The sequence below is a fragment of the Pantherophis guttatus genome, chromosome 2 (genome assembly GCF_059756535.1).
Source record: "Pantherophis guttatus breed Tessera chromosome 2, ASM5975653v1, whole genome shotgun sequence".
In the NCBI taxonomy this organism is placed as follows: Eukaryota; Metazoa; Chordata; class Lepidosauria; order Squamata; family Colubridae; genus Pantherophis; species Pantherophis guttatus.
Genome location: NC_142064.1, coordinates 28,493,184 through 28,520,606, shown reverse-complemented (window position 1 = coordinate 28,520,606; position 27,423 = coordinate 28,493,184). Strand labels below are relative to the sequence as shown.

The 27,423-nt window shown below is 39.6% G+C and overlaps 1 protein-coding gene across 2 annotated transcripts in view; it reads left to right on the top strand.

Moving 5' to 3' along the window:
• Window positions 1-15,567: 15,567 nt before the first annotated feature.
• The window catches only part of ANKRD55 (ankyrin repeat domain 55), a 60,739-nt gene continuing 48,883 nt past the window's right edge, over window positions 15,568-27,423 (top strand). For both annotated transcript variants that reach the window (XM_087885684.1, XM_087885681.1), the window contains exon 1: window positions 15,568-15,622. The gene's annotated coding sequence lies outside the window, so the exon portion shown is untranslated. The remainder of the gene's footprint in view (window positions 15,623-27,423) is intronic.

Sequence of the window (27,423 nt, the reverse complement as noted above, 5' to 3'; positions counted from 1 at the left end):
TCTCTGCTTTAGCTGCTCCTGCCTTCTGGCAGCTCTTCTCATACGTGCACTAGGAATAGGCTCCTCTTGTTCCTCTGCCTCTCTACTGTCAGCCTCTGGAGGCTCCGAAGTACGTGCATCACTCCCCAATGGCCCTGGCCCCATCTCTGCCTCCGATGCAGACCCCTCATCTGGGCCTTCCCCAGCCTCCAGGACTGGCCCATGTTCTTCCTCAGCCTCATCGCTGTCTGACTCCGCTGCCAGCTCCGCAGACTGCTGGCAGACCACAACACCATTCAAAGTTACAATAACACAGAACAAGTAGGCTTCATGACGGATACTCAAATTTGTGGTTGTCAGAACATCCCGCAGTCATGTGATCTCCATTCTGGAACTTGGCAACTTTACAATGATCACAGCATCCCATAGTTACACGATCTCCATCTGTGACCTTCACAGACAGTTTCTGGCAAGCAAAGTCAATGAGAAGCTAGCAGGAAGTTGCCAATCACAACTCACAGTCACGTGATGTTACACTTGACAAATGTAAGACTGAAATGATTTACAGCCATCGTAAATCAGTCATGTGATATTTCACTTTACAATTGCATTGATTAGTGCAGAGTTGTTGGTCCCTATTGTAGTTGGTAAAAGAGGACTACTTGTATTAGAACAGCTACACTTAAAGAATCTTACAAGTTTGAATGTGGTTCCCCTCCCTCCTTCCAATGTTATGATTTAAATCTTGAATTAAATCTTGGGGGGTCCATGGCCACAAAAGATATTTAAGGGTGTGTGGTGAAGAAAAGATTGAGAACCACTGATATAGATAATTTTTTTGGGAATACTTAGCCAATGAGGATTCTGGAGTGGCAATGGGAGATGCTTCTTGTTAGTCCAGTGGCCTCATTGGTTACACATTAATACGGTAGCATTTGATTGATTCAGATGTCTTTCAATTTCAGGGTAATGTTTCATTCCAAATGGCATGGCACACATGGTCTCTGGGATTTCTTTGGGGACACCATAGGAATACAAGGACCAAGCCTAATACAGTGGTTGTGGGTTTCCTTTTGAAGAAGACTGAAGTCTACGAGGCTTGGATTCTGCATACAATAAGCTCAGACCAGGGATGGGTTCTAATTTTTTTTACTACTGGTTCTGTGGGCGTGGCTTATTTTGTGGGCATGGCTTGATGGTCATGTGACAATTCTTTAGGATTTAGCAGAGGTACTTGTCTACCAGGCTATTAACTGCTTGCAGAGCTGTACCGATCTACCCATTTATTTTTTGCAGGCACTGGTCTACCCATTTATTTTTCCAGGCACTGGTCTACTCATTTGTTTTTGGAGGCACCGGTCTACCACCAAACTGCCTTTTACCACTGATCAGCTGTAGGGTGGCCCTTTGAAGCCCCACGGCAAGAATTTAAACAGTTTTTTTCCTTATAGCCCATCAGCTGGGACTCAGAAGGCAGCAATAGATTGGGGGTGGGGCCAAATAAAAGGTAAGAATAATGCGGGGGCACGGGGGATGCGGGGGGCGCAGGGGGGCAGAACCGTTTTGGTGACGTCATATCGTCACCACTACCGGCTCGGGAGAACCGGGCCGAACTGGGAGGAACCCACCACTGGCTCAGACCCTATAGTAGAATCCTGGTCCAATCTCTCACCAATTAGCACAACAGGCACTGGACTCTGAAGCCCTAATTGCATCAAGCACAGATCTGGCCTTCGTTTGGCATAAACCATAGTGATTTGTAATGATTTATTAAGACTGACCTAGATAATCCCCTTTAAGATGGCACCACAGCATGCCATGCAATGAGAGGGCTTTTCTAACTCTATTTGGTGAAGTGCTTGTGGGCTGAACCATGTCATCTGCAATGAAGGTGTTATGAATTTGTATGCCAGCCTTCTCACGCCAGGGCAGGGCTGAGCCTAAAACCAGCCAAGTCACCCACAGGATGTGATCATAACCTTTGCTGAGGAGAAAAATATACATGCATAAACAAATGAGGCCGAAAAATATACATGCATAAACAAATTAACTGCTAGGTCTTTTGTTTCTATGATTCATAGCAGAAGTTAAAGTAGGTCCTAAGGATAGGAAAACATGTTTCAAACTCATTTGTCAGTGAATTCAAGATGTATAACAAACATGCGTATATGACATACTCTTGTGTCAGGCTATAAATATAAAAAGTGAGAGCCAGGAAGATGATGTTTTATCTTCTTTTTGTTCTATTGATTTAAAGTACCTTCATCAATCCTCCAATTTTTCAAAACAGACAAGGAACTCAGAGGCACATGGTCCATAGTATAAGTGTAGAGAGAAATTGTGGTTGGGTACTTACAATACTTCTTGATTAAGACCTGATTGAGCTTTGTGTCTAAAATACAGTGGAGTGGCTAAAAGCTTCTCAGCTGGAAGAGAGACCTTAAAAGGAAATGGTTTTGCTTTTGGCACAGCTTAAGATTTCAGAGCCCCTCAATGTACAGTCACCTGGGGGAATAGATAGGAAATCATTTTAATTGCCAGATTTGGACATAATGCTGTCCCTCGTAGCTGAATACTACAATAGGCTGGACCATAATATAATGTTGTAGTTAGTGAAGAGAGCAGGACTGTTATACTTTTTTGTGTGAGAATTGGGTAGGGAGGGGTTGTTTATTTGTTTTGTTCAAGCCTTTTATTTCTATATAGTCCAATTACAGACGTTTTCTGTACAGTGTCAAAATACAGAGAGGCCTTAAATTTGACTCAAAAAAGTAACTAAGTAAACAGGATGGTAACTATGAAGATGCAATAGAAGCCCTGCCCCCTTATTTTCTGGATAAACATTTAAACTGAACAGCGAGGACAGATAATTAATTGATACAGAACATTTCTGTCCTAGGACAGATGTTCTGTCCTATGTAAAACATAGATGTTTGTGAGGGTAAGTTTATCAACCTTGCTGTCAAGCAAAACCAAGCATGTAATAGTGAGTGCCATACGATGTGCACTAATCAAACAGGTGGCATGAAAATAGGAGCAGTCAGATACAACACAGATTATGTAGACAGTAAACACAGGTTCAATCAAAATGGACTCAAATGTCTATACACAATGTACAGAGTATGAGGAATAAACAGGGTGAATTAGAAATTCAAGTAAATGAGTGCAGATATGATATTGTTGCCATTATGGAAACTTGGTGGGATGAAACCCACACTGGAACATACCGCTAGAGGGATTTAAATTGTATTTTTAAAAAGTAGACCAAATAAAAGAGGAGGTGGAGTTGCACTATATATAAGAAATAACTACATCTCTACAGAAATAGAGCACAGCAATGATGAAAATTATCTTGAATGCATTTGGGTCAATATTAAAGTGCGGGGGAATGACATTGCCATAGATGTATACTATAGGCCACCCAACCAAACAGAAGAAATAGATGAACTTTTTGCTAGTCAGCTAACTAAGGTATGTATGAAACACATCACAATAGTAATGGGGAGTTCTAACTACCCTGACATCAACTAGGAGACAAACTCTGCACCAAGTGGAAGATCCAACAGGTTCCTGACAAACCTAGCAGACAACTTTTGTTTCCCAAAAAGTAGAGAAGGGAACAAGGGGATCAGCCATATTGGACTTAATTCTCACAAACAAAGATGAAATGATAGAAGGTGTTGAAGCTACAGGAACCTTGGGGGCGAGTGATCACGCAATATTAGAATTCAACATTATGCAAGCACAAGCAATAGAACAAAGTCCAACTAGTGTCTTGGACTTTAAGAGAGCTAATTTCAATAAACTTAGAGAGAGCTAGGGAAGGATTCCATCAGGGGTGAAATCCTGTAAAAAATGCTACTGATTCGCCAAACCAGTGGTAAAAAATGTAAAAAAAAAAGTTCCCACGGTCAGCTGAGTGATGGACGATCAAAATGTGCAGCTCCTGGCTCTAACAGTGAGTGATGTCAAGTTGGCCACTCCCACCCGGTCACATGACCATTTTTAACTACTGGTTCTGGAGAACCAGTAGTAAAAAAATGCTAAAAAACTTTTTTTAAAAAGTTCCAATGAGCAGCTGAGTGACGTGCGATCGTCGGAACTTTTTTTTTACTTTTTAGGCATTTTTTTACTACCTATTCGCCCGAGTTGGTAGTAAAAAATGCTTTTAAAAGGTTAAAAAAAGGTTCCGACGATCGCACGGCACAGCTGTGATCGTCGGAACTTTTTTTTTTTACATTTTTTACTACTGGTTCGGTGAACTAGTAGTATTTTATATGATGTCTTGAAGGTGTCAATCAAATGCACCTCTTACTGTAGATTGAACAGATGTGAATGACACAGACACAATTTTCCACATTCTATGGAAAGTGTTGTATTTCCTTCTTGTTTCATTTTTTTTATATTTGCCATCATTTGTATATATCAATATGTCAGTGTTATGCAAATATCTATCATCTCATATTTGCTTTTTTGATGCATCTTTTTTTTCCAGTGAATAGATAACTTCCTGCCAAACATGTTTAATAGTGTGTAGGTTAGTGAGAAAAAAAAGTAGTGAATGCATCCAGAAAAATCCAGGTTTGTAAGAAACACCCCCATATTATATAAAACATCCCAATATCAATGCATTGAAGTATTTTTCTGTTTTTCTGTTTTCAGATATTTACAAGTTGAAATCTTCAGAGATAAAAAATTGGCCATTAAATTTTATCTTCTCTGTTATGAATTATAGTCCCATTTCATCCAAATTCTTAGTGTCAGAAGTGCTTAACTGCTGCCACCTTGCTGAGATTTTACAACATACTTGATTCTGTACCTGATGTCTGAACACCCTGAGGTATAAAATTGGCATCAGTTATTCTATATGCCAAGCTTTTAAAATTGCTAAATTACTGCTGTAACATAAAGATGCCAATTTCTGTGTTAAAATGCAAAGCAGAATGTAAACATAAGTATATATAAATGCCGTGTAAAATATAACATGGTTATAGGTTTCCTCTAAAACTCTACTATAGTTATTGGCCTTTGATTTATCACCCTCTTTTGAGCCTGCTCAATGGGAGAAGCTTCCACCCTTAAAATGATGAATCTTCGTCTTTGTTTCCATCTTGGCATTTATAAATCAGAGGAGCAACATGATTTCAAGACATTTCTTCGATTAGTTTCTCAGCAACATGTAACTGTATTCACACAGCTGTCTGGAGAGCACAGTTCAATAAAATGTAGCTTTTGTCAAGAGAGAAGAAAAGGAAATTTTATTAGTGTACTGGCCAGGATGTTCCCACAAGTAGCGTCTTCTTCTCTGCTTTATATCATTGCTTAGATCTCTGTCTGCCCTCTGTCCTTACCCCACCCTCAACCCTTCTCTCTGAAACAAGTATTCTGTCCTCTTTTTGTTTAGCTATGTTTAGCTAGCTAAAGTAATTATGTGGATGGATTGAAGTAGAAGTTCTTATTGAGCTTCATTCCTTCATTATGATAAACAGATGTGGTCCTTCCATAAAATTTTGCAGTTCCTTAGCATTGTTCTTCTGTGCTTGTTAACTAGCCAATTGGAAGATGATCTTTCACAATTTTTAAACATAGAAATGATCCCTCCACTATGTTACCATTTTTTCATGCTATTTGAGATGGCCCTGGATTCCTACTGAAGAAAGAAATATGCTAAACCCGTCAGTTTCTTCATGTCTCTAAATTTACTGACTATGTCTTACATTTAATTGGGCTTTATGGACTGGTATAGATACCTTATGTTGGATACAGATTTGCTTGAATAACTGTCCAACTCACATTAGAGTGAGTATGGCTGCAATTTAATAGATAGGAGATCAAAGATTGTCCTGGACATGTTCCTGCTCCTTGATGCCTTCCTTACATGAGGCACATGGAAAGATGATCCCATTGTGAGGCCACTTTCTGAGATCAAAGAAATGCCTATTAATAGTTCTCTAAACAAACATAGGAAATACATGGCCCACCAAACATTGTTGGACTCTAGTTTCTCTCAACTCCAGCCAGTAAAACCAATAATCCAATTTAATGGAAGATGTAATATAATGACCTCTTGGAAGTCATCAGCTATTCTCTCTGCTCTAAACCAATGTTTCCAACCAGTATTTTGCCAACTATAAAATAAACATCTTATTCTCAGAATTTCACTTGTCCCTCTGTCTGGTGCAAACAATAACGTCAATTGCACTGATACCTCTAGCCTGTGGGAAATTAATATTTTTCCAATAAAAATGCATGTGTCATTTTTCATATATCATATGTACACATATCACCTATGTGCATGTATATATATTTCTCTCTCAAGAGTTATTTTGAATGGACAACTTGCAAATAATAAATATATATTCCTTGACAGTAAGTTCCATTGAATTCTATGGAACATATTTCTGAATAAACATATGTGGGATTAAGTTAAAGTTGGTTTCGTCTATTACTTGTTTCAACATTCAAAGCACAAGAAGTCCCGTAAAATCCTGGTTTTTTAAAAGTGTGATCTGCTACAGATTCCAGAATATCTAATTATAACTCTAACTTATTTCATATTGTTTCTGTGTTGCCATGCAGCTGACAATGCTAATTACTGCACTTGTAGGCATGAACTTAATTAAGCTAATCAGCTCACCATGAAGCTGAGAGGTATACTTTACTGTCATAGTTAGTTGATAACATGTAAATTGGCACTTTCTTTCCATTGCTTTAACAGTGCTAACACATTGTTTCAATTATCTCTTTCCTCAGTTCTTTATAGTATTAGTCTTCACAACAAAAAGTATGGAAAGACATCAAGGAGCTTTTATCATTTATCTTTTATCATTTTTTTCTTGCTTTTGTTTTCAGTCAAAATATGGACTATCATAAGAAAGAAAAGGGAGGAAATAGAGAAGGATGAAGAAACAGAAGACAGTGGCAATAGAAGAGCTATTGTTTAATTGGACAATCAGCTGCTTGTACTTTTCCCTCCTACCTTGGTATAATGTCTACCAGAGCTACTGATGGGGAATAATGATATTTGTAGTCCAGAAATACCTGGTTAACATAAAGAGATGTTAACACAAATATAGGTTAACACATAGAGATTGGGTGCCAACCTTGTGAAATAACTCCTTTGTGAAATGGGTGTGGGTTAACTTTCCTCTGATTTTAAAAGAAAAGATCACATTTATTTTGCAAAACACAGTGCCTTCCCAAAAGTATGCAATACAAGAGAGATACAGCATGCATTTACAGTATATGTTGAACCCTGTTTCCCCAAAAATGAGACCCTGTCTTATATTTTTTTGAACCCCGAAATAAGTGCTTGGCCTTATTTTTGGGGAGGTCTTATTATTTTGGGGCGGGTGGAGCGAGACGGGGATCCTCTTGCCATCTTACCTGACTTCCAGCTCTGTCTCCCTAACCCTAGCCAGAGGAAATGGCAGGGACTGGCTGCACATGCGTTTAAATATTTTTGGGGAGGGCTTATTTTCGGGGGGACTTATTTTGGGTGGGGGCTTATTTTAGCGCATATGCTCAAAAACTTGATTGGGCTTATTATCAGGGAATGTCTTATTCTTGGGGAAACAGGGTACAAGCCACACACACATTGTCTGTAAAAGCTAAAGTAGGAAGGGGTATAGAATAGGTCAGCCTAGTTTTCTTTCTCATGTATCCTTGAACAGAACATTGGTAGCTGATTATTCCCCCAGCTAATAGACAAAGCTAAAATGTGCTTCTGTTCTGCTTTCCTGGTCCAGGACAACCATCATTCAGGGCTCAGCAGTCTATCTGGCAGGAGCACCAAGGCAGTCATTGCTTCTCTGGCCAAATCAGCCCCTTCCTTGTCATGACAGTCTCCTGGGAAGCAGGCCCAGTGCAGCAGGAAATGGCTTCAGCTTCGATTCTGCTGAAAATATGAAAGAAAATTGCACTGTATGATGAAACCTCTGTGAACTGCAGTCATGATGACCCTTCTAGATTGGCAAGACCCAGAATAAGGACAAAAGGAGGCTTTAGATTCCTGTTCTTTTTTCTTTCTTTTTTTTTTATTTGAAGCTAGTGATATTAGCAATTTAGCTGAAAATATTTCCTCCAAGTTTGTTGATGATTTCCGGAGGTTATAGTTCCCACATACTGGGATGGGATTAGGTCTTGTCGATCATTTCAACTAAAAAAGGGAGTGGCTGAAGTCAATTTAAAAGCTTAGATTAATCTTCAACAGTGTGCCTTTCACATATTTTGCAGTAAAGCTCTTAGTCTTCCTAATCTGCACAGCCAGCAGCTGGGAATTTCGGGGACTGTAATTTTAAATTGTATGAAAGATAGCATTTTGGGAAAGGCTAGCTCACTTCAGTTTTCTTACTGTACAAGCATTCACCAAAGTTTTATACAAACCTTATAAACAGTATAAAACAATGTTTTATACAAATCTAAAATTATAAAGCACCAAGGAATTATCAAAGCCAAAGGAAAAAGCAAAATAGATATGTGACATATGAAAAAAGAGTTTAGATGCTGAAAAGAGTATATTTTTCTATTAAAAGGAAATAAGATGTTAATAATAGCATATAAGTGCCTTAGCATTAAGAGCTAAATTAAGAACCTCCAAAATAAATGTATGTTAAGAAATACTTTATAAATCATAACTTTCCATGAAATTAGAAATAAAAGTCATTTACCATAAAAATCAGGAAAAATCTATCAATGGGTGGAAGGAACAATTTAAGTATGCTTAGTAAAAGTCAGATAGAGTTTAATTACTGGTAGTCTCTACTTTGAGCAGAGACTACAATTAAAAATAGATAAAAAGAAAACTTAAAGAACAAGGGATTCTCCACATGTAATTTTACTCACAGCTCTTAGTTATCTGTTTATGGCTTTTAATTGCTGCCATGCAAAATCTGGCAACATTATATGTGATAAATCATTCTTTATCTGTGTTAAATAAGGAAATGAAGAGGGAAACCTGAAGCTAAGGTTTCCCTCTGGTCAATGGTGAAATCCAAATTTTTTTACTACTGGTTCTGTGGCCGTGGCTTGGTGGCCGTGGCTTGGTGGGCATGGCAGGGGAAGGATACAAAATCTCCATTCCCACCTGACTCCAGAGGAAGAATACTGCAAAATTCCCATTCCCTCGCCACTCCTGAGGGAAGGATATTGCAAAACCTCCATTCCCACCCCACTCTGAGGTCAGCCAGAAGTGGTATTTGCCGGTTCTCTAAACTACTCAAAATTTCCGCTTCCGGTTCTCCAAACTACTCAAAATTTCCGCTACCGGTTCTCCAGAACCTGTCAGAATCTGCTGGATTTCACCCCTGCCTCTCGTCCATCCGAATAGTGGGAGGACCAGAAGTTTAAATTGATTGGCTCCCGTGATTTGGAGGGAAATTCAAGGGAGCTGAGTGGCTGAGCTGTCAGATAGCTCCCCTTTAAAGGAAGCTGCCAAATGGCTCAGTCTTTGTCTGTTACTGAACAATCCTGAAGTAAACAAGTTGTTATCGAGCTGGGAGTCCTGCCTCATTCTTGACTCACACTTAACAATCTGAGAGGAGAAAATCACAAAGAAAATTTTCATTACGACCTATAACACATGACAGTAAGGAAAATTGAAAGTTTCTCAACTACACTGGTAATACAGGCAGCTGTGATGGTTTCAACAGCACTTAAGCATCATGACAGATTCTCATATAGATGGGGTCTTAGTGAATCTCCCATTATGAACTGAGAAAGCTAAAACATTCAGCTTCTCTCTGAGAAAGGATCTTTTGTTGGGCAAGGAGGACTAAACCAGTTAAACATCTGCCCATTTCCATCTGGAAGAAGTTTTGTGAGTTCTGGATTACAGCTGACCTCATTCTGAGTTTCTAGGTCTAGGATTCTCAGTTCTTAATGGTCCTCTTAGCCTGAGTGGATTCTAAAAGGAGCAATTGCTGAAGTAGCAAGCCACAATGGCTAAGGTGCCCCAGAACTGCTCGTTACCAGGAAGACTGAAACTGGCCTGTCAGGCCTAATGGCATCAGTCTTGACAGGAAAAAGTGACATTTGAACCAATTGGTGACTATTAGCAGCCATTCTCTGGGAGAAAGGCTAGCCTATGCATTTCTGAAGACTTTAGGGGTCAACAGCTTTTACAGCTATTATGATGTAAACAACTTAGAAAAATCTGATATGTGACTGTGCCTCCCAATAAGAGAAATACCCTGCAGGGTTATACTGAATATAGCAACAGAGATATGGGAACAGCTTGTAAAACTGTTACACAGGGAAGCAATAAAAATGAACAAATGCAATGAGGCAGGCATGTGATTCATTAACTGAAATCTGGCTATCGTGGATTGAAAATCTAACAAAGCAAGGTATATGAGAAGGCAGTTTAGAAATCCTAAATTCTTTACATTGATAAAAACTGGAATTTTTAACTTTACTTTCCCAATAAACATCTGCCAAGGAAATACTGATAATACTCATGTCTGGATTAAGCAAATATTGTGCTCAGAAGTTAAAGAAGGGGTCTTTTGATCAGACAAGAAACAGAAAACTCTGGGTGTTTTCATATATAAAAGGGGGGGAGCTTTGCAGCCAAAATGGTATTTAATATAAATAGAAATCTATTTGGGCCTGAAGGATCACTTCAAACATCAGCCAATGACTTAATAGTTGACCATCAGCAACAAATAAAAATCCAGACGCAACCCGGCACCACATAAATACTACACACAGAATAGGCCACACATTCTGATAGAATTTCTCTGAGGAAATGGGCTCCAGCGCAAATCTGAAAGACTAAAGCTCTGGTCCTGGTGACCGACCCAGATTGGATCCTGCATCACTTCATTTCTTTATAAATGCCTCCCACTTTTTCTTTTTTTATTAATAGATGAGCAAAATGTTTGCCATGCTTAGCCCAAATGTCTAATTTTGGCTAATACATGTGAGTTTTGGGGACAATATATTTGGAATATGCTGCCATCATGATGATGTCCACAAACATAGTTTTAAAGAGGGACGGTGTCCTCCTTGCCATGCTCTGAGTTTCCTGGATGCATCTGTTTGGATCCAGAGCAAACTTCAATAACCCCACAATGATGATGATACCTTGCAGTGACAATCACGTAAATAGCATGTTTATGTCTGTTGCAAACACATCATGTGCACATGGTAGGGTGGAATTTCTTGGCCTAGATCTATTACCTTTTTGCATGCTTTTCTGCTGCTGTTTATGAGGACAGAAGATGACTATGAACTTAGATTTAGAAAAGTTCATTCCAATTCACTCAGTATAATTTTTATAATAGTGTTCCATGTTTCATTCAGTACACATATTCAGGTCTGTTTCTATCATATGGCACGAAATTGCTTCTGTTGAAAATAATAATTGCTAGCATGGAGCCCAGTTGAATTTTTGGGAAGAAAAATCCATTGTTTTCATGAATGGTCTTAGTTAGTATTGTGCCCCTTTTCTTTTGAGGAGCAGAAGCCAGGCATGGAGCCTAGGGATTTGGTATATGCCAAGAGGGGTTGGTGGAAGTATTTCCTCTGCAATTTTAAGTTCTTCTTAGTGATACCGCCTCCAAATCTAGGACAGGCAGAGCATTTGGAAAAGTGCCTTGAGAACAATAGTCTAATTGGACGTTATGGTCTACTTAACAGTAGGTTTCTGCGGTTAGTTCTGATCTGTACCAGCTGTGTTTGGTGAAGACCGGGAGCTTCATATCATCTTCTATATGAGAGCTGTCAAACATTGAAATAAATTTTGTGAGAATATACTATCATTCCCAGATGCGGCTCTTTGTTGACTTCCTGGGAACTCTCTTCTTTTCTGGACCTGTTTATGTTTTGCCTTGGTTGCTTAGACTTGCAACTCTGCTTCAACCTCTGGATCAGACCTTGACCACAAGTTTGTATACTAAGTTTGTTGTATATTTTCACAGATACCTTTGGCTAACCAGACTGTTTGATTCTATATCTTTCCTTGCTGCTTGAAACAGCAGACAGGTCTGAACAATTAAAAAATAATTATTGGTAATATCTCTGGAGAGCCAATAAGGAGGATCTTAGACCTAGTACCTGTTCTCTTTTTAACTTTATTTCTTATTTTGGAAAACCCATTGCCCCATGTGAGCATTCATTTTCATCATATGTCATATGCTGGCTGAGAATTTTGAGAACTGTAGTCCAACATATAGAAGATTTACAGCAGCTTAAGGAACACTGAATGTAGTGCAGAACCTGGGGTTATTAAACTGTACAAGATGAGAGTAAAGTCAAGTAAAAAAGTCAAGTCAAGTAAAAAGTCAAGTCAAGTCAAGCCTGACTAGGTGGCTCATTGGCTAAGACACTGAGCTTGTTGATCAGAAAGCTGGGCAGTTTGACGGTTCGAATCCCTAGTACAGATCTCCTGCGTGAGCAGGGGGTTGAACTAGATGACCTCTAAGGTCCCTTCCAACTCTGTCACTGTTAAACCAGGTTCCCTTTTAGATCATGTGTAAGAACACCAATAAGACTAAAATTTCAGGGCTGTAAAAATCTAGACCTCCATTAAATGGCCAAGAGTTAACTTTTCAAAAATATCTTTAATGCCATCTGATGATCATCTGGATTTTTGCAGCCCTGATGTATATGGGCGGACAGGGCAGAGTCTTTCAATAGGGATATGGTCTTTCTTTCCCGGGGTTATAAATACATGCTGAACAGTGGTGGGTTGCTCCCAGTTCTGTCCGGTTCTTTAGAATTGGTAGTAAAAGCAGTGGGAGGCTCCGCCCACCTGCCCGGACATCATAATTGACAATCTGCACATGCGCAGTAGCGCACGCGCGCTCCCGTTGTGAACCGGTAGTAAAGGTAAGTAGAACCCCTGATGCTGAAGAACACAGAGACAAGACTTATTTGTATCTCAAAAGAGGTAAAGAATGCAGAGTAATTTATTAACTACTTTTCATATTCTACTGTTCTCCCCCTCCTTGGTTTTGAAAAGTAAAGATTTACAACTGGGAACAAAGGCTCACGTTCACTCATGTGAAGACCCAGAGGGAGAAGCTAAGGCTCAGAAGCATGCCTTTAACTCCGTGAACCTGGGCATGGCCTGGTCTCCCACACCACCAGAGCTTTCATGCTGGAAATTCTATGGCATAAAAGCTGCAGCCCACGGGACTTTTCCAGACAAACAATCTGCTGGGCATAAGATCTTGGCTAGGATCCACTTACTATCATTAAGAACCGAGGGTTTTTTAAAGTTCATTGTGAAGGGGGTGGGGAGCTTCATTTTTTATTATTATTATTATTTCTTCCAAGGCTAGCCTCCACACCCACATCTTCAATGGAATGTGTTAATAATTTGCTTTGTGGAGATGAAAGACTCTTTGAAAGTAGCCAGCATAAACACATCTCAATCTTTTCAAAGGTCTTTGTCCATCAGCAACAGAATTGTGGTTTCTATACAGTGGCCTGAATAGGGGCAGGCCTGACATTTTGGGAGTCTCCTGCTCTCTATGTTTAAAATCACAGAACGTAGCAAAGAATACAACGAAGGAATACATAAATTATACAGTCCTTTACTTCCCCTTCCCCAATGAAAAGTGTTTTAAACATCAAACAAAAGCATTAAATGATGTAGATCGTTTTACTCTGGATCAAAAAACCAGTGAGCCCTCTGTTTTAGCGGAAGGACTGAGACCATTAGATAGGTCAGATTTTGGAGAAATCACAACAGATCTGATAGAATAGTACCTTTTTCATTTTTGGTTGCATATGTTAAATTCTGATGCAGTTGAATGTGGATGCAGTATATTCTTTTTTTAAAAATATAAAGCAGAAAAGTCCTGATTAATTTAAGATCCTCAACCTATCAGGTTACAGGATATAATATATATGATGACATTTATCACATGAGGAAACAATTGATGGCACCTTAGCAAACCACAGTGATGCCAAAATGATGGCATGTATTTTATTTATTTATTTATTTTATTATGATGTCATTTATCAAATCACATATTTGCATCCACACATTTTATGCAAGCATGTAAGCCACAGCTCTGATGGGGTGATATTACAATGTCTAGGGAGCTATAAGCAGCCTCAGGCTGGTTAGATAATCAATCTTATTTCCTATTCCTTATTCTAGCCATCCCAAACTCTTATTTCCAGATTCTCAGCATGAACCTGGAAAGGGTAGATAATCCAACGTAATTGATAAAAGTTTGGAGAAGGCTGATCTTCACTTACCAATAACAATTCTCTAGAGTTCCAGCAAAGGTCCTTCACAAATTTATCAGACAATGCCATGAAGAGAAGCTTGGACCATCTGCCTACTTCGTATCTGCTGTCACAGTGATCTACAGACCTTTCCTGCAGGAAAATCAATTACTTTCATTTTGTCATTGCCACCTGCAGTTTTTCTATCTCAGTAAACAAGGTGCTGGTAGATAAATAATAGTCAACAGGTTGGAAGAAATCCAAGTTAAACTTTGCTCAGTGTAAAATGTTCTATAGAGATAAGACTCTTCTCTAATCTGTCATAACTTGTCAGGAGCTGTGTAAGAATATCAGCCTAGGAAAAGCATGGCCTTTAAAACTAAAGACCAGTATTAGCTCTATACTAGCGGTCACCAACTGGTGGTCCATGGACCACTGGTGGTCTATGAGAAAATTTTCGTGGTCCACAGAAAAATTATTTGCATTTTTTATATTGCACTAAATCAGGGGTCCTCAAACTACGGCCCCTGGGACAGATACGTGCAATGAACGTTTGTGTTGCTGCAGAGTGTGTCCCCCTTTGGGATCTTTTTGTGTGGTTTGGAGGGAGATAGAAATTCTGACTTGGGGTCTGCTTCGGCCTCCTGGTCAGTGCTTTGGGCAAAGGCTGGAGGAAAGTGTCTCTGATGGCGAAGAGCCGGAGGACCTTATTCCACTGGGACTGCATCATGGCCTGGAACTGGCTGACCATCTCAGCCCGCTGAGCCTCTAGGCATCAGTACCTGGCCTTGCACTCCTGCAGGTCTTCCCTCTGCTTGGAAAGCCTATGCTCGTAGTCCTCAGTGTGGTGTTTCTACTGAGCCTCCTTCTCAGTCAGATCCAATTTGAACTGAGCTATTTTGCCAATTCTTTCTCATAGTGGCTGCTTAGCTCCAACAACTGCTTCCTGTTGGGGCCCTAAGGAGCCCGGGCAGGGAGACAAGGAGTGGCTGGGAGGGGAGGGATGAGTAGAGGCTGGCGAGATGCCCCTCGATGTGAGTGACACTGAGTTGGCCGCGCCCACCCAGCCACATGACTACCTAGCCATGCCCACCCAGCCAGTCATTAGGCAGATCATATTAGTGGTCCACAGGATTTACAATTATGAATTTAGTGGTCCCTGAGATTCAAAAAGTTGGTGACCCCTGCTCTATACTATACTGCCTAAATCCTGTTCCAGGTGCATATTGTTACACAGAGAACAAATGGAACTTCCAACTTCTCATATTCTTTGCTTAGACCTCCTTTTGATTGTTTAATTATCTATTTATATTGTTAATATTTTAAAAACCTAGGAACAGTATAACTCAAAGCTTTCAATGCTGTCCTTGGATACATGTATGTTTACTTCTTTCTTTTCTTTTTAGTCTGGACATGCAAATGCTTTAAGGCCTACTCTTGGATGTCTCTGTATTTACAGGTAGGTTCATATGCATACCATAACTCATGTGTGCAGCCAGCCATGAGTTTCATTCTTTCTTGCTATGGATGTTTCCCTGCATGTTGCATACTTGAATTCTATGAATGAGGTAATTTGTTGTGATTTGTAGATTCAAACATGATTTATTAATTTGTTACATTTACATCCTGCCTTTCTTCAAGAGTTCAGATTAGTTTATATCATTTTCTCCCCCAAACCATAGTGACATTCTGAAAGAGGATGCACTGAGAGAGAATGGCTGGTTCAAATGCACCCAGTGATTTTCTCTGACTGAGGGGGACCTCAAATCTGAATCTTCCAGGTCTTAAACAAACACCTTAACCACTACATGGCACTGCCCTTGGAAATGCAGATTCTGCCTGTGAGCTGTACTCATTTTCTTCATTCTTTCATGAGTCATGTACATTTGCCTTCTGAAAAATGGGGACTGAAATCCAAATATGTGGGTCTGAAAGACTAGATTTGTTTCTGAGCTCAATTCCCATTATAATTGAGGACATTGCACATTGATAGTCCTAAAAGCCCAGCCAGGATAATAGAATATCAAACAAAGTAATTGTAACTGGCTTATAAAAAAGCAAGATTTTATAGTTCCATTGTATTTTAATGGGAGACAAGTTGTCAAGTATAATCAAGACAAGAACAGCTGGCTGGGGAACTCTCAGAGTTGGGGTCCACACATCTTAAAGCTGCCATATTGAAAAATACTGCCTTAGACAGATTTACCAATTACCTGCAACACATTGCACAACATATGGACAGACTTAGCCATAGTTTCAAATTGGGAAACTGTGAGCATCCTAGACAAAGCCAAGCCCAAAAAGTTCCTGGAAGCCTGGCACTCAGAAAAATCAGCCATCAACAGGCACATAGAGATAAACAATATCTACTTACCATTCAAAAGAGACAATAATAAAGCTAAAAAGGAAACAAAAAAGACCAAAAGTCTTTTTTGGTAGGGGACTAGTAGGGAATCACTACTGTATTTTTCGGAGTATAAGATGCACCTTTTTCCCCCAAAAAAGAGGGTGAAAATCTGGGTGCATCTTATACTCCGAATGTAGCCCTGCCCAGCTTCTCAAACGGAGGTTTCAGAGGCTGAAAAAAGCATCAGAAACGAAGCTTCAGAAAAGAAGCCCCCAAACAGAGCTTCAGAAAAGAAACCGCCAAGCAGAGCTTCAGAAAAGAAGCCCAAACAGAGCTTCAGAGGCTTTTTTTCTGAAGCTCTGTTTCAGAGGCTTTCAGAGGCAGGAAAAAAAGTTTTTTCTGAAACGGAGTGTCAGAAGTTTCAGAGGCAGGAAAGAAAAGCAAAAAAAAGAAAAAAGAAAAAGCAAGGCACAGAGCTCACAATTGCTAAAATTCACCTCTGGGAACAGCTGATTGGGGGTATTCTGGGAGTCCTGCCAATCAGCTTTTTTCTTATTTTCCTCCTCCAAAACTAAGGTGCGTCTTATACTCAGGTGTGTCTTATACTCTGAAAAATATGGTAACTCAGACAAACAAACAGTAACAACAGCCTAATCAAGGAACTATCAAGAACACTCCCACCAACAATAACAGAACAAACCACTTATGTATAAACAGAGAGCAAATCCCAGTCCCTTCCAGCATTACCCTAATTGGGAAATGAAATGTCTGCAAGAAAACAACCAAGATCTGAGAGCACCAAGGACTCATAGGAATTTAAGAGTCTTTTCCTGACAATATCTTATGGAACAACTGTGTGGTCCTTATATACCTGTATTAAATACCAACACTCCCCAAAGCCTTTTTATTTCTTTATAAACTATTTCTTAGTAAAAGTATATCGCCTGTAATTATGCAGTTCCTAAAGAGAGAATCATTATGACATTACTGTAGAATAAATTTGGGACATTCAGAGCTATATAACTGTGTCTTCCTTAACCTAATATTCTCTGGAGGTTGGAATTTCTGCAGGGTGTGGATTTGCTGGATGTGGATTTTAATCTAACACATTTGAAGAAAATCAAGTGGTGGCAGACTGGAATAATTTACTCCTTAAAAGGTATCCCAAAAAATTTGAGAAAACAAATGGAAATTAAATGGACTATTTCTTTTATAGAGCTGACTAAATATGGAAAGTAGTATAGAATGAAATACGACAGTTGATATATAATTTGGCAATAACAAAATATTTTAATGGTCTCTTTTTCTGGCATGGGAATGCCTTGCATTTAACGTAAACATGGTTTATTTTAGGAAGTAAAATTACGGACCATGAACTCTGCAGTGCTCCTCAGTGGATCTAATGGAATGTAGTTTTCCTATGTACTGGAATGATTAGAATGCAAGGGGTTTTTTACACTCTTTTACTACGGAGGCTAATGCGTGATGGCTGCTATTTTGAGAATCAAGAGTTATTACTACTGCTTTTAATTAGAAGAAATGGCAGCGAGCTTATAATTTAGACACATTGATAGGATTGATATCAACATCTCAACACCTTGAAGCATACCTTTTTTTCCTGCTTCCTTTATGAAGTCTATTGAATCCCCACAATCTTATATTTTATACAATAGTTGTATTTTGGATATCTGTGGGTCATAAGAGGTGATGACGCTTTAAATTTGAGTGAATGCTAGCAAAAACAACAGCACTTACTTATATACCGCTTCACAATGCTTTACAGTGCTTTTCTAAGTGGTCAGCACTTAGAGTCAGCATATTGCCCCCAACAATCTGGGTCCTCATTTTACCGACCTCAGAAGGATGGAAGGCTGAGTCAACCTTGAGCCTGGTGAGATTCAAACTGGCAAAGCTAGCAGATAGCAGAAATACCCTGCACTACTGCATTCTAACCACTGAGTCACCGCAGCTCTTCATGATATGGCTTTATATCTACTATCTCTGGTCTAAAGCAAAATATCCAGGTTTGTGATGTTTCTTAAGGCAGGTAACATACCGGTATCTGAAATGCATCACACTTTTCGGTGGTTTGAACCAGAACTTTGGGTATAATCTAATATCTGTAAAGCTAGTATTGATTAGCATGGACTATGCTCAAGTCTCTATCTTGAAACTGGCCCAAAATGAAGACCTCATGGTTGCATCAACCTTCTTTTGGAGACCTCACAGATTGGCATTCTTTTATGTATTTTGTTGCTCCTGGGAAAAGTATTGCCCACTTTTCTCTAATCTTGTGCACTCCAGAGATGCTAAACTGCAGCTACCATCATTCCTAGTCACCATCACTTTTGCCTAAGTGAAATTGCTAAGAAGTCAAGTAGGATAAAGATGTCGTGTAATTTGTAGCTTAGCACTGTGTCATGAGGAAAACTAGGTAGGAGTGGAAAGGAGATACTGAACAGAATGAGAAAGATGGGCTGGATAAGAAGGGAAAGGGGTATCAAAGGATTTGGGGACTGGATGGGAAGACATCAAGGTAATAAAAGTTTCTGTTACCCTGATCTCAGGACAAGGTAACCTATGTATTAGAACATAACCTACACATGGCAAAGGTGTAGATTAGAACATAACGTATACCTTTACCTTTTGGTTAGCTTAATTTAGAGCTCAGATTTATTGCCTTGTAAATTAATGAAGTACAATGCATTTAATTGTTTAATTAAAACAACTACCCAAACCACATAACATTATTTTTAGAACTATATACCAATTTAGAGTTCTGCATTATTGTGTGGGAATTTCCTTTCCAGCAGTGTGCATTGTCTCTTACAAAATGGGATTTATATAGCCCCACAGAGAAATCCTGAATTGGCAGGATTTGTGTGTGTCTACTTTGTGTGTACTTATGAAAGAAAATGTTGAAGGTTGAGAAAAGATCTCTAAAATAAACTGCACATTTTAGAAGATTTGAAGTTGAGGCCAAACAGTAAATGAAGGGTTTGGTCATTAATGTTGACTGATGCCTTTGTGTTATGGATTCAATTCTGCCTGCAACATCTGAATTGATTGTTATATTTGTCATTTTAAAAAATGCATTATGCTTGTCCTCAAAAGGTCTTATGCAAGGAAATATCTTGCCATCTATATGCACTTTTCTGAACATGCATATGAACATCATCATGAAAACAGTCCCATGACCATCTCCATTTCACATGGTACTTCATTTGACATATACTCATTGTCAATGTTCTCTGATAATACCTTTTCCAGAAAGCATTGTTTTCGCTAAGGCCTCATGCTTAAGAAGTGATTGAAATACATTTATGTGTGGTTAAATACAATTGGAACATTTATTCTAACATCAGCTGAGTCCAATACAGAACAAGTGTCAGATATATCTGAAGTTTGTTTTAAAAGGAAAAACTTGCTTAGACTAGGCTCAAATCCAAGATAAGCCAAGTTAAAAACAGATAGAGATTCTGGCAGTGAAAACTTGACATAATCAAGAGAAAATGCATAAAGGAAAAGCAACTGGCCGAAAGAGAGTTGGCAAAATGCAGTAATCAAACTTCCGTTTATGTCACACATACATAGAATAATAGAAATGGAAGGGACCTTCATGTTCTTCTAGATCAACCCTCTGCCCAAGGCAGAAGATCTTATTGTATATCCCAGATAAAAAGAGAGAGATCCAATCTTTTCTTGAAAACTTCCAGCGCTAGAGCATCTACATCAACAGGAGGTAAGCTATTCCATTGATTATGTGTTCTTTTCTTATTGTCAGGAAACATCTCTGTAATTCCAGACTGGATCTCTCTTTAACAAGCTTCCACTCATTGCTTCATGTCTTGCCCTCAGGTGCTTTGGAGAATAAGTTGACGCCCTCATCCCTGTGATTGCTCCTCAAAGAATCGGAAGACAGTTATCATGTCACCCCTTTGTTAGGCTAGACATACCTAGTTCCCTTTATCCATTCCTCAGAGGTGTCAAACTCACAGTGCAGGTGTCAAACTTCCAGCATCACACTGCCATCATGTGACATTTCACAATGTTTTTCCCCTTTGTGGAGTTGGGGTGGGTATGGCCTGCGCATGATGCATCCAGCCTACAGACTGCCAGTTTGACACCCCTGTCATACAGTCTAGGCTCCAGACCCCTTATCATATTTGTTGCTCTTCTCCTCACTCTTTCTAGGGCTTCAGCATCTTTTTTGAATCATGGAACCAGAATTGCATGCAGTTCCAAACACTAGTGTAGCATAGAGGAGTACTATCACTTCTCATGAACTTGATGTTATCCCTCTGTTGATGCAGCCTAGGGCCCAATTATTTTATATTTTGCACGAAGTAAACAACGGTATCATGATAGATATTATGGAATCATGACTTATAACAGAAACCTATGTGCCTAATATCTCTCACCATTAAGGATCTAAAGTTCAAAAACATTATGAGATCAACAGTTGTCCATCATTGGTCCCCTGGTTTAAGAAATACAAACTGAAAATACCCAAAAGTTGAAATTCTCTGCATCATAATTAGACATCTAGCAAAATCTTGCATAAAACAACAGCAGAAATATTAATCTTGCAATGATGAGCTTCTCCTGAAAACAGGCTTTAATTTGTATTATGGGGAAAAGGTTACAAGCACAACAAAATGTAAAGTATTTTTCAAAGAAATGTTCTCTGTTTTTAAGCCATAGAGTTTTATGCCTATACTAACAGGACTAAAAATAAAGAATTATATCAAATGGACCTTTGGTTAAAATATGGCAGCTAGATTATGTCAAAAGTGATGTTTTAAAAAACTCTTAAAATTTAGAGATAGAACAGCTAAGGGGTAGGTTCTACTTACCTCCACTACCGGTTCGCAACGGGTGCATAAGCTTCTGCACATGCGCAGATCGTCCGTGATGACATCCGACCGGGTGGGCGGAGCCTCCCGCCCAGAGGTGGGTTTCAGGTTCTGACCAGTTCTGGAGAACCGGTAGCAGAAATTTTGAGTAGTTACCAGTAGTAAAAATTCTGACTGGCCCTGCCCCCTTCTATTCTATGCCTCCCAAGTTCCAGCTGATTGGGAGGAAATGGGGATTTTGCAGTAACCTTCCCCTGGAGTGGGGAGGGAATGGAGATTTTGCAGTATCCTTCCCCTGCCATGCCCACCAAGCCACGCCCACCAAGCCACACCCACAGAACCGGTAATAAAAAATTTTGAAACCCACCACTGCTCCCGCCGCCATTACTACTGGTTTGCAAGAACCAGACCGAACCGGGAGCAACCCACCACTGGAACAGCTAGATCAGTACTTCCATGATTTATGACAAACTCAAGACAAAAAGAGTTTAGCTTTAAAAAAAAAAAGCAGTTCTACTAAACTCTTTTTAAACAAATAGTGAGTTGTAACAAGTGCTTTGACCTGAAGAGGAAAGAAGGAACTGGAAAAGAACTTTTTTTTTTATTATTTGATTTATATGCCGCCCTTCTCCGGAGACTCAGGGCGGCTTACAATGCATTAAGCAATAGCCTTCATACTTTTGTATATTTATACAAAGTCAGCTTATTGCCCCCACAAACTGGGTCCTCAAAGTTCAAAAAACTTTGGCCAAGTTCTTTGAACTCTGAAAAGTGTGTATAGGTAGTCCTCGACTTACGACCACAATTGAGCCCAACATTTCTGTTGTTAGGTGAGACATTTGCTAAGTGAAACAATTTACCCCATTTTACGATCTTTCATGCTACAGTTGTTAAGTGAATCATTGCAGTTGATAAGTTGGTAACATGGTTGTTAAGTGACTCCGGCTTTCCCATTGATTTTGCTTGTCAAAAGTTTGCAAAAGGTGATCGCATCTTGGGACACAGCAACCATCATAAGTATGAACTGGTTGTCAAGCATCTGAATTTTGATCACATGACCTTGGGGATGCTACAAAGGTCGTTAAGTGTGAAAAACCGTCATAAGTCCGTTTTTTCTGTGCCACTGTAACTTTGAACCATCACTAAATAAACTTTTGTAAGTCCAGGACTACCTGTATTTATTGCATGTTTTCTTCTCCATAGTCCTTTTCAAAAAAAACCAAAATCCTTTTCAAAACCCTTTGCCCATTTTAAACAAAACTTTAATTACTGCTGAAATTGTAAAAACTAGAAAAATATGAAACATTTGAAATCACTTCTCTTTTTGGGAAGAACTTTTGTCTAGTGCCACTTGGCAGCTTCTCCTTCATTTGAATAGCAAGTGGGGAAATCAGCAACATGCCCTCTCTCAGATCAGGAACATCTGTGGCCTTCCAGATGTTGCTAAATGCTAACTCTACAATGTTCCTCATTATTGACAAAGCTGACTTTGGCTGTCCCAAATTATAATTTAGTGACATGTGGAAATCTGTGGGTATAAGCCTGAATTTAAGTGGTAGGCAGTCATCCAAAGAAAGGTTTTTATGCTGAGGAATTTAAAAAAAAAACCCAAGGGATTGTCCCTTTTTCTAAAACATATTTATGTCAAGTGCTCTGATAATGAATTCTGTATTTATTCATTAAATCTGCCATGCTATATCAAGTAACTAGCATTTAGTTTGGTTAGGTAAGCAGATTTTTGACCATATATCCTGAAAGTGTCAGAGATGCATTGGAAGAATATTTTTCTATGCTAAACTCTTGATGCTTCTCTCTCTCTGAGAAAGAGGGGGAGGGGGGAAAGAGGGGGGAGGGGGACGAAGAGAGAGAGAGAGAGATTGGTGGTGGCAATGCTCTTTGTCAACACATACAAGAATCTGAAGACTGTCTGCTCCTTATATTGCTTATTATATTTTGGTCGTGCAACAGTACATGAGGCAAATTAAGTACACCATACAATGGAAGAGAGTGAATAAAATTTTAATTCAAGGAAGGCACCAGTGAGCCATTGAAGGCAGAATGTTGCAGGTAGAATGATGATGATGAACTCATGAACTGGCTAACTATCCAAGAAATTAATCCAAATACTTTGAGAACTTCGAGATCCTGCAATAGCAAAGCATTAGCAGTTTGGGATGGGCCAAGATCTTAGTAGGATTATATCTTTCAAAAAAACATTCTCATTCATGCTGCTCAAAGTACTACTGGACTGCAACCCAGTTATTCTGCAAACTCCATTTTCCCCCCAAATTGTGCAACTCAAAAAGTATAGCCAAACACTTTTGCCTTTTTATTACATGCAACTTATATAAATATATGCGGAGTTTAGGAACTATTAAATAACTTCATATGTAAATATGACTTTTCTTGTACATATTAAACACACAAAAAAACCTCAACGTTATGTGGAAAACATTATGGATTGAATTTATGAATGAATATAGCTCAGAATTAAATAATGTAAATCAGGGGTGTCAAACTTGATTTCACTGGGGGCTGCATCAGGGTTGTATTTGATCTCGGAGGGGCATCGGTAGGGGGGGCATGTTCAGCTAAACATCACTCATGTCGAGGGCACCTGTGGTGGTCCGAGCGTTCTGCCAGTGAAAATGGGCTCCTGAGCTCTGTTTTCTGCTGGGACAGCACCCTGCAATCCTCTGCCAGGAAAATTTGAGCTTGAGAGACCCACGGGCAGCCCTCCTGAGCTCTGTTTTCACTGGCAGAAGCACTGCGGACCGGTCCTTTGCTCTTTCCAGGATGGTCCTGTGGACCAGATCTAAGCACCCCACGGGCCAGATCTGGCCCCCAGGCTTTGAGTTTGACACCCCTGATGTAACTCATGGTACTTCAGGATTCCTTTGATCAATTCACTTTGTTCTCTGACTAGCAACTGCTAGCAAGAACTTTTACTAATGCCGAGGAGTGGAATGAATTGCATGAACTTGAATTTTATTTTAGGGCACTTGTATGAAAATTATGTACTCATCTGAAAGCGGACCTCATCAAATATTGATGACAACAATATTTGAAAGTTGTGCCAATTTATTTTTGGATTAGCTGTCGGAGCAATTTTGGGTTTGGGTTTGGGTTGGTATATGATGGCACACACTTTCATAAAGGAAATTTGCTTCACTTCTCCTTTCTGGCAGCTGAGTTTCTGGTCGAAGAAGGGAAATCATAGATTGTCAGCTTTGTAGCTTTTGGTAACCCTAACAAAATCAGCAGGTCTTATAGCAAAAGATTTGTCTGTCTTTCCATCTAGTGTGTGATGAAATTTTCAATTGGGAAAAATGAGGACAAGCAGGGATAGTCTTGAAGTGGTCTTGACTGGGCTCTCAACAGAAATGGCCAAAATGGAATATCAGTGTAATTGTAAAACATTTATAGTTTCCAAACATTCCTTGCTCGGCAAATGTGTGCATAAAGCTGGTCAGAAAATTGTCTCCTCAGCCACTTTATGCTGAACAAACTGCTAAAAAGCATGTAAAGCTGTTTCAGAGATAACAAGACCTAAAGGAATTGCAGCAGGTGATGGGTATTATAACACCATCTGGATTTGCTGTAACTCAGTCAAAATAGCTTCTGTCGCAATTCAGTGAAGAGTAGTGGGAGGGTGGAGAGATTCAATAGTAACTTTAAGCAATGATGGATTGAAAAAGGGAACACATCAAAGATAACATTCTTTTTTTTAAAAAAAAAGGTATAAATTTCTATCTTTCCTCTTTAGTAAAAAAAATAAAATAAAATCCAAAGCAGCTCACAGTAATAAATTTGACATGATAGACAACCCTAATTCTTAGATGTCAGGAAGACAGTGCGGAAATTCACATACCATGCTATGCCCCGATTCATTTAATCTTGGTTGCATAAATAAACCATCCCTAAGCAGTTTTACACAACATACTAAGATAAAACCGACAAACCATGAACATTGCTTACCACAAGAAATGAAGTTACTGTAAAAAAAAAAAATCAAGAAATGATGGCTATTGTGTTATTAATATCTAAATGGTTCATTAAAAAACAATGGCCATGTTTAACAGTATCATTTCTGAGCTTGCAAGAATCAGGATGCTTGCTATATATGGCAACAAGAGTGGTTTGTTTTGTTTTCCCATATGCCATGTAGGGCAGGGACTAGTACTAATCTTTGCTCCTCTCTCCCATTCTCTGTCTCCTCTTGGGTCAACCAAATATCTTCCAATATCTAAGTATTCCAATATTTGAGGGGCTGCCACAAAGCATCTGAAGGTGGAACAAGAAGCAATGATGGGAAATGAAGCGAGGAGAGATCCAATCTAAAAATAAGGAGAAATTTCCTGACAGTTAGAATAATTAATCAGTAGAACAACTTGGCTCCAGAAGTTGTAGGTGCTCCATCACTGGAGCTTCTTAAGAAGAGATTGGACAACCATTTATCTGGAATGATATAGGGCAGTGATGGCTAACCTTTTTGCCATTGCGTGCCAAAAGCGGGGGGAATGCAGAGGGGTTGCGGGTGTGCGTGCCCACACCCATAATTCTATGCGCCCCGCCCCTGCGCATGTGTGCGTGACCCCCCCGCTGCGCTTTCCTCGCTTTTGGCATGTGATGGCACGGCGGGCCTGGTAGGCCCGTTTTTCGCCCTCCCCAGGCTCCAGAGCTTTTCTAGGAGCCTGGGAAGGGTGAAAATGGCCTTCCCCACCCCCCTGGAGGCCCTCTGGACGCCAGAAATGGCCTGTTTGCCGACTTCCAGTAGGCCCAGAAGACCCGAAAATCAGCTGGCCGGTGTGCGCATGTGTGCCAGAGCTGAGCTCGCATGCCCACCGATATGGCTCCGCGTGCCATCTGTGGCACGCGTGCCATAGGTTCGCCATCACAGGTATAGGGTCTCCTGCCTAAGCAGGTAGTTGGCCTAGAAGACCTCCAAAGTCTCTTCCAATTCTGTTAAATAGGTCATATGAAAATAGGAAAACTTCCAAATTGATTCCAGGAGGAATCCCCTCCTAGTAAAAATGGCATTTATACTATTTGTATTTAAAAGGTCTTTCAAGTTGGAATTATGACCAGATATCCCACCATCAGCTTTGTAAATAGGGATTTTCCTAGTAGCTGTATGTATAGATGCTGGAAGGAGAGGAAGACCTGAGGAGACTCAATCTGAATATTGAGCAGCGCAGTGGCCTAGAGGTGAAGACACTCACCTCCCACTCAGAAGGTTGAAAATTCAATCCTAGGAGCGGCTGATGTTTCTCTGTTAGGGCACAAAGAGAAAATTTTTGGTGCAAATTCCGTGTAGGTATCAGAAGGGCATCCAGCCAGTAAACGCTCAGTTCCACTCAGTCGCCCCAACACCACCCCGAATAAAGGGATTAAAGGGTCGTAAAAAGAAAAAAAAATGTGAATAATTCTGAACTTGGACACCATAAAAATATTCCAAAAACAAATCTTATCTTCTCTTTACCCTAGAAGAAAAAGAAAATAAATTATTAGACCCTATCCTTGAAGCTGCCCCTTCCCCATGAAGCAGACATTCAAAAACCAGCAGCAGACAACCCAATACCAGTTTGCTTCCTGCTGAAAGAAAGGGAAAGAGTAAGTTCTCTTTGTTAGTGTGAGTATTCCTGTGCCTGTGAAAATAGTTGTAAGATCTCCCAAATAGTTCCAACTGCCCACATGAATGCTGGATGGTTGTATTTTGAGATGACTTCTACAAGGTATTGTGCATTGGTCTGATTTTATTTCCCAAAATCTGGAGAACTTGCAGTGAAGGTTATCTCTCAAGCCTCTTTTTCCTTCAAAGACTGGTGAATTGTGTGTGACCAGCTGAAACTCAACTGGAAGGACTCTTGAAGCAAAGTTCAAATGCACAGAAACTCTGCAAACCAAGGGCTTTGCAAGAAAAAAAAATGTTTTTTTTCCCTTGATTTGTATTACACCTCAGCTAATTAACAAATCAACTCAGGAATCCAATATATCCCATACTACAGGACTGGAAGATACCTCAGAGGTCAACATATAACATAAAACATAGTCATA